General features: G+C 38.6%; 1 long non-coding RNA gene across 1 annotated transcript; it reads left to right on the top strand.

Annotated features, from left to right (window-relative positions):
* The first annotated feature begins 482 nt into the window (after window positions 1-482).
* LOC122237433 lies at window positions 483-7063 on the top strand. Its single transcript, XR_006215996.1, has 2 exons — window positions 483-739; window positions 5677-7063. It is a non-coding gene; the product is annotated as an uncharacterized LOC122237433 (long non-coding RNA).
* The last annotated feature ends 303 nt before the right edge of the window (window positions 7064-7366 follow it).

Below are 7366 nucleotides of genomic sequence, written 5' to 3'. Positions count from 1 at the left end.
TGAGGACATTTCATTATCCTTGTGAATTCAAGAGGTTCTACGGGAGAGAAGAATCTCACTGCTCATGTTCAAGACAGTCAATTTTGACCTATATTCATGTAAGCACCAGAAAGAGGCCCTTTCCTAAGTGTACACCATGTAAAGCATAAATGGTTATCTTTTCAATAGCCATGTATTATTTTATGGTATCTGTGTCTCTGACAATCACAGAAGCTTAGAAGTGGAGAATAATATTGTCCTTGTTTTTGAAAGCTTAAGCTAATCGAGTTGTATTTGTAAAATGGAAAACTAATTCCCCGTCAGGTAATGAAAGCCCACAGGATAGGTCCCCCTTAAGAGTAGAATGACTAACGTGATAATACACAGATGTGTCTGTCTCAGAGTAACTATCAAACTCTCAGGAGTCAATGGGAAGTAGGAGAGAATTCTAACGTGTCATAATCTCCCCTTACTATTGGAATGGGGACAATGGGCATCTCCTTTACCTGCTTCAGGTATACCTGAAGAGACTTCAGTTAGTAAAACCTTCCTTGCATCTCTGCATTACTCCGTCTGCCCCTCCCACTGAAGGAGGAATCAACTGTCTGGCAAATCTGGAAACACGAACAGCCACCAAAGCAAACCTCACCTCATTCTTGTTGGGATATGCCTGTGTCTGGTCTCTGCTCCACCATGGGTTACAGGACTTTCCCCCTGAGAAGGAGACCTGCTATTTCAGAGAGACAACTTTACTAGACAGGTAACTCTATCTATTTTAGGGCTCAGTAGTATCAAACTATCACTGCTAAATGTGTAAGCCATTTTCTCACAGCCAACAGTTTTGAAGCTGGCATTTTGATCTCTATTTGTCTGCCTTGTCTATCTCTCAATTGATACAGAACTTGGGTGGGGACAAGAGGGACACTATTTTTTTAAATTGCCATAAAATCCAGCAAATATCATTCTATTCTGATTTAATATTAAAACTTTGTAAAGTTAATATGCGTCAATACTTTTTTCATCTATTGGAGGGGGATGGTAAAATGACCTTATGTACAGTTATAGGATAAATTATAAAAACCCATACCATGCATTCTCAACAGGAGTGATATTACCTGCCTTCGGCATACATCACTCACGAATTTCACTGGTCACCTTGACTAGCAGCAGGGAACTGGTCATTGTAGCCTTGTTCTAGCTGGGAGGCTGCCCAAGGAAGGAAGTTATAGAGTTATGGGCAAAAGTTTCTTCCAGAAGTGGTTCAGAGAATTCCCAGTAATCACAAACAAAGTCCAAACCCTTTTAAGAGGCAGGAGTTGGTCTAATCTGAGGAAGCGGGAGTTTCAGCAGTGTGGTACAAAGGTAAGAGACAGGGCAAGACCAAGATTATGTTCAAGAAAGCTTTCCAAATGTCGAAAGGGAAATTTGAAGTGATGATGATACTGCCATCTGTGGGGAACACGTAGTGACCACACATCTCATCTAACCCAATCTTAGGAGCTCTTTAATCTTTGCCATATTCATGACAAGGACATGCCCAAGCTGACAGGGGTTCCCTGATCAGCTGAGCCTCAGGTGCTAAGCCTGATGAGTGGTGCTAGGCCATTGAGCTGTGGGGTGGTTTCTTATGCAACCATAGCTGATGTAGAAGTGTGTAAGTGATGAGAGTTACTAGTCTAACATTATAGAACTTGTGAGTAGCTGAGTCGAGATTCACAAGATGTTAACACTTCAAAACCAGTTCATATAAGTTCTATATCCAGACACCGGACTAGTTAGGATGAAATGCATGTTTTGCCCTTGAAGTTTAGCTGGGATACAATACAGAGGTCTCACATGGACTCCAGAAATCCAGAAAAACCAAAACTTGGATTCTCAAGGGATTAATACTGGAATGTTAACATTAACACTGTAAGCTCAGTAAGGACAGAAATGTATCTGCCTTGTTCGTTGTTTTATCCTCAGCACCTAGTATAGTGTCTGCATAGATTAAGTGTCCAGTTGAATGAATTAATGAATGAATGACATCATTCACTATATAATTTCAAGTTAGTCCATCGGATATTCTTTCCTGCTTTGTCAAATATTAGTTGGCCATACATTTGTGGGTCCATTTCTGGGTTCTCTATTCTGTTCCATTGATCTGAGTGTCTGTTCTTGTGCCAGTACCATACTGTCTTGATGATTACAGCTTTGTAGTATAGCTGGAAGTCTGGGATTGTGATGCCTCCTGCTTTGGTTTTCTTTTTCAAGATCGCTTTGGCTATTCGGGGTCTTTTCTGGTTCCATACCAATTTTAGGATTATTTGTTCTAGCTCTGTGAAGAATGCTGCTATTATTTTGATAGGGATTGCACTGAATATGTAGATTGCTTTGGGTAGTATTGACATTTCAACAATATTTGTTCTTCCTATCCAGGAGCATGGAACCGTTTTCCATTTTTTTGTGTCTTCTTCAATTTCTTTCATAAGCTTTCTATAGTTTTCAGTGTGTAGATTTTTCACCTCTTTGGTTAGATTTATTCCTAGGTATTTTGTGGTTTTTGGTGCAACTGTAAATGGGATCAATTCCTTGTTTTCTCTTTCAGTTGCTTCATTGTTGGTGTATAGGAAAGTAACCAATTTCTGTGCATTGATTTTATATCCTGCAACTTTGCTGAATTCATGAATCAATTCCAGCAGCTTTTTGGTGGAATCTTTTGGGTTTTCCATATAGACTATCATGTCATCTGTGAAGAGTGAAAGTTTGATGTCCTCCTGGCTGATTTGGATGCCTTTTATTTCTTTGCATTGTCTGATTGCAGACGCTAAGACTTCCAATACTATGTTGAATAACAGTGGCGAGAGTGGACATCCCTGTCTTGTTCCTGACCTTAGGGGGAAAGCTGTCTGTTTTTCCCCATTGAGGATGATATTAGCACTGGGTTGTTCATATACAGCTTTTATGTTCTCAAGGTATGCTCCTTCTATCCCTACTTTCTTGAGGGTTTTTATCAAGAAAGGATGCTGTATTTTGTCGAATGCTTTCTCTGCATCTATTGAGAGGATCATATGGTTCTTGTCCTTTCTTTTATTGATGTGATGAATCACGTTAATTGTTTTGCAGATATTGAACCAGCCCTGCATCCCAGGTATAAATCCCACTTGGTCATGGTGAATAATTTTTTTAATGTATTGTTGGAGCTGGTTAGTATCTTGTTGAGGATTTTTGCATCCATGTTCATCAGGGAAATTGGTCTATACTTCTCCTTTGTAGGGGGCTCTCTGGTTTTGGAATCAAGGTAATGCTGGCTTCATAGAAAGAGTTTGGAAGTTTTCCTTCCATTTCTATTTTTTGGAACAGCTTCAAGAAAATAGGTGTTAACTCTTCCTTAAATGTTTGGTAGAATGCCCCTAGAAAGCTACCTGGCCCTGGACTCTTGTTTTTTGGCAGATTTTTGATTACTAATTTGATTTCCTTACTGGTTATGGGTCTGTTCAGAGTTTCTTTTTCTTCCCGTTTCAGTTTTGGTAGTGTATATGTTTCTAGGAATTTGTCCATTTCTTCCAGATTGCCCATTTTATTGGCATATAATTGCTCATAATATTCTCTTATTATTGTTTTTATTTCTGCTGTGTTGGTTGTGATCTCTCTTCTTTCATTCTTAATTTTTTTTTACTTTGGTCCTTTACTTTTTCTTTTTGATCAAACTGGCTAGTGGTTTATCAATTTTGTTAATTCTTTCAAAGAACCAGCTTCTGGTTTCATTGATCTGTTCTACTGTTTTGTTTTGTTTTGGGTTTTTGTTTTTGTTTTTTTTTTTTTTTTGGTTTTTATAGCATTAATTTCTGCTCTAATCTTTATTATTTCCTGTCTTCTGCTGGTTTTGGGTTTTATTTGCTGTTCTTTTTCCAGCTCCTTAAGGCATAAGGTTAGTTTGGTCACTCAGTGAAAGGTGATAAGACCATTAAATTCAGGTACAATTTAATGAGAATTACAAATATTATCAGATTATTAAATGCTAAGACATTTCTCAAGAACCCTCCAGAAAAAATCAATCATTTGTAACGTCAGGTCCTCACTTTGTTGAAGTCCTTGGAAATGAAATTGCTCTTTCCCAGCAGACTGCTCTATAAATGCCAAGCTTACTGCCTGAATTCATTCTAGGTTATGCTGCCTGAAGATGATGAGATTGCTATGTTGGACTTCTTTGGAACAGATGGGAGGGTTGCTTCAAATAGTGTTTTCTTTTCCAATCTTTCATCAAACATTCTCTTGTCCCTATTTTTATACTGAGATCTAATTAGCATTTTATCTTTGATTTCAATTTCACAAAAGACATGAGAAAGGCCTTAACAAAGATTAAGTGAAATTGTGATTTATTTTTATGTTTTGTATTTCCTTTTCATGTGCTCCATTCCCTGCTGCCCCTGACAAGTTCTAAGAGTTGAAATAACTCTATGGTGGGTTTTGCAGCTAAGTAACTCTTTGATCTTAGGCCAGTCATTCAACATACCTGGGCTTCAACTTGCTAAATTTCTAATTTGAATAATAAAAATGCTGTGTGGAATTAAATTTGAGGTCTTTTTCTTCTCTGAAGGATTTATGATTCCATGTGTGAGGGGCCACTAGGTAGAATGAATTACTGTGCTGTGAATCAACCTTGCCTTGAGGTTGAATGATCATAATTGGATTATTGAAGAAACGTCATGAATCAGGCACTGCTCTGGAAAGGCAGCAAGATAGACACACAGTGAGGATTCATATGGATTTGGAGGAATATCTAAGAAAGAACAAGGGGTCCAAATATTGCTATTTCTCTTGAGTCAGAAAGCAGCCTGATAGCATTTCGAGACTGGCATGTTCTAAAAGGTCCCAGAGAGCTAAGCTCTTTCAGTTTGCTTAGAACAAAGGTAAACTCAGAGTATCTTCACAAATGTGGATTCTTTGTAAGGACATGAAGAGAGAGGGGAAAAAAAGTTATTCTTTCAGCAGTGATATAGCCATGCCCCAAAGGCAACCAGAATGTCACGATATATTCGTAACTCTGGCATCACGGTCTCCAATGATCTGCAAGTTTAGACAGAGTGCAGAGAGAAAATATATTAGAGCATCTATTTATGTTTTTTAGCTTACTATTTATCTTTTTAAACTTTGAATGGTTTTCTGATAACACATATCATAAATAAGGATAGACATCTAAGTCATATACACATAAAAATATATTATTAACTGTATGTGGCAGAGAGACTCATTCTTGCCAAATAGCTACCTTACATTTCCCACCTCTGTGTAATTAAATGGATTTATCTGGAAACTCTTGGAAAACAAAATTTGAGCAGAAGTGACATGTGTCATTTCCCTGTTGAAGCCATGTAAACCTCACCATAATTCTCCAGTCTCCCTTGCCTCTGGCTGTAACTGAGGAGTCTGCATGTTCTAGATGCGTGTAACTATAAAGTGGTGGATCCATCTATCAGCCTGGGTCTCTGAGTAACTACATACAGCGGAGCTCCCACTGGCACTGGAGAAGAAATGTATATAAGAAATAAAATACTGTTAGTTTAAGCTACTGAGATATTGGAGTTATTTGTTACTGCAGAAAAGCATAACTTTTCCTGACTAATAAAGGATGCCTACTCCCATTTTGGGGGGGGGGGATAGAGTGAAAAATTTATATAATTTGTTTACTTTTGTTTTTGCTAACACTGTCTTTAGGTTTCCCAAGTGATGCAACCTGACGAGTTCTCCAATCTGTAGATGCCACTCATCCTTACTGCAATTAACTGCGGTCAAGGTACCAGGCTCATGAAATGAGAAAAGTCCTTTTTGTGATCACTTCGGCCATTAGGGGAAGGGACTTTTGGGAAGGGACATGTTACTTCAGGAATTTTCAGTTGAACACGATTCATCAGTTTCACACAGAGACATCAAGTCCAGGAAGAGAAGCTAACAAATAATCTTGCACTCAAGGACCTTATCTTTGTCAACTCTGTGGTCCAATTTCTCATAGATCTTAATCAGCAGAAGGCCTTTAATAAGTGATTTGTGAATGAATGGAAAGTCTGGATGAAGAAATATATGCTGGAATCAGTGGCTTTCGCAAGAGGAAGGTGGCAGTGTATTAAGTACGAGGGAACTGTCTTTGGCAGAAGGCCAAACCTATGGGAATGAGGTCTTCTTAATGAAAAATTCTGCAAACCTGTTTCAATTCACACATTCATTCAACAAATAGTTATTGGGTGCCCTTTAATGTTCTCAGGTCACCTTCCCAAAATAACTGCAATGAAAATGTTTTCCACTTTTTCCTCTTCATCCAGAAAGATCTATTTTAAACGGTGGGATTGTGGATTTGAGCACTGCTTTTTGAACACAGTCACGAATCCAGGCATTTGGTCCAGGCAGTGCCGGGAGGAGAATGGGTAATGATTTTAACAGAGCCTGCTGCAAACGCCTACTCGTTCTTCCACAAGCAACTAATCTTAGGTCTCAGCAATGCAATATCCCAGTGAATAGAGGGATGAAATGGACTAAGAGGTGAAATGCTGCCAACAACAGAAGCCAGAAGTACCTCACTCTTCAAGGATCTCTCACTGGTGTCAGCTTGGGTCAGAATGGTGCTGCAGTGGGCTGGTGCTGGGTGCTACTCTGACCTCTTTGCCGGGGACCAGGATGAGAGCTGGTGCTGATAGCTCTTAACGTAATGCCTGGGCAATTTCCTTTTGAATAGAAAAGGAAATGGGTGAAAATGCTCTCATATGTGCTTTTAGTAATGATGTGCAGAGAATTTTAAACAAGACTGTAAAGGTTTAACTTTAATAATTCATCAATCAAGACACCAACTACATGCTTGGCAGTAGGTAAAGACCCAAGCGAAATCAACACAGGACCCTGTCTTTAAAAGCTTTATATTTTTACTGATGGTTACCAAAGAAAATGATCGATGGACAAAAAGAATCCAGAACAGAAAAATGGTATCAGTATTGATGAGCAGAAGAGTATAGCAGACAGGAAGGCAGACTGTGGAGGAAAGTGGCTGAGTAGCCTGGGTTCAAATCTCAGCTCCAGCACTTAATAACAAAATAGACCGAGGCAGTTTATTTAACCTTTGTGCAATTTTCTCATTTAAACTATGAGAATAATATGAGTACTTCAAATCAGAACAGATGAAGTGTTTAGAAATGTGAGTAGCATGTGGTTAGGAATGACTGTTAGCTATTATTAGGGCAATTGAGATGTAGAGGGATATTATTTTGGTTGATTATTTTTTCTCATCAAATAGTCTTCCTGTATCATTATCTTCCTGTTAGAATTTGGTTGATTTGAGGAACTTTACTGAGTTAACATAATCTGTTATGGTACATCAAGACCACTGGTCTGGAATTCTGGCAGCAGGGATTCACTATCT

This window comes from Panthera tigris, chromosome A3 (assembly GCF_018350195.1).
Source record: "Panthera tigris isolate Pti1 chromosome A3, P.tigris_Pti1_mat1.1, whole genome shotgun sequence".
Taxonomy (NCBI): domain Eukaryota; kingdom Metazoa; phylum Chordata; class Mammalia; order Carnivora; family Felidae; genus Panthera; species Panthera tigris.
Note: the sequence above shows the minus strand (reverse complement) of the source record. Positions and strands in the feature narration are given on the sequence as shown.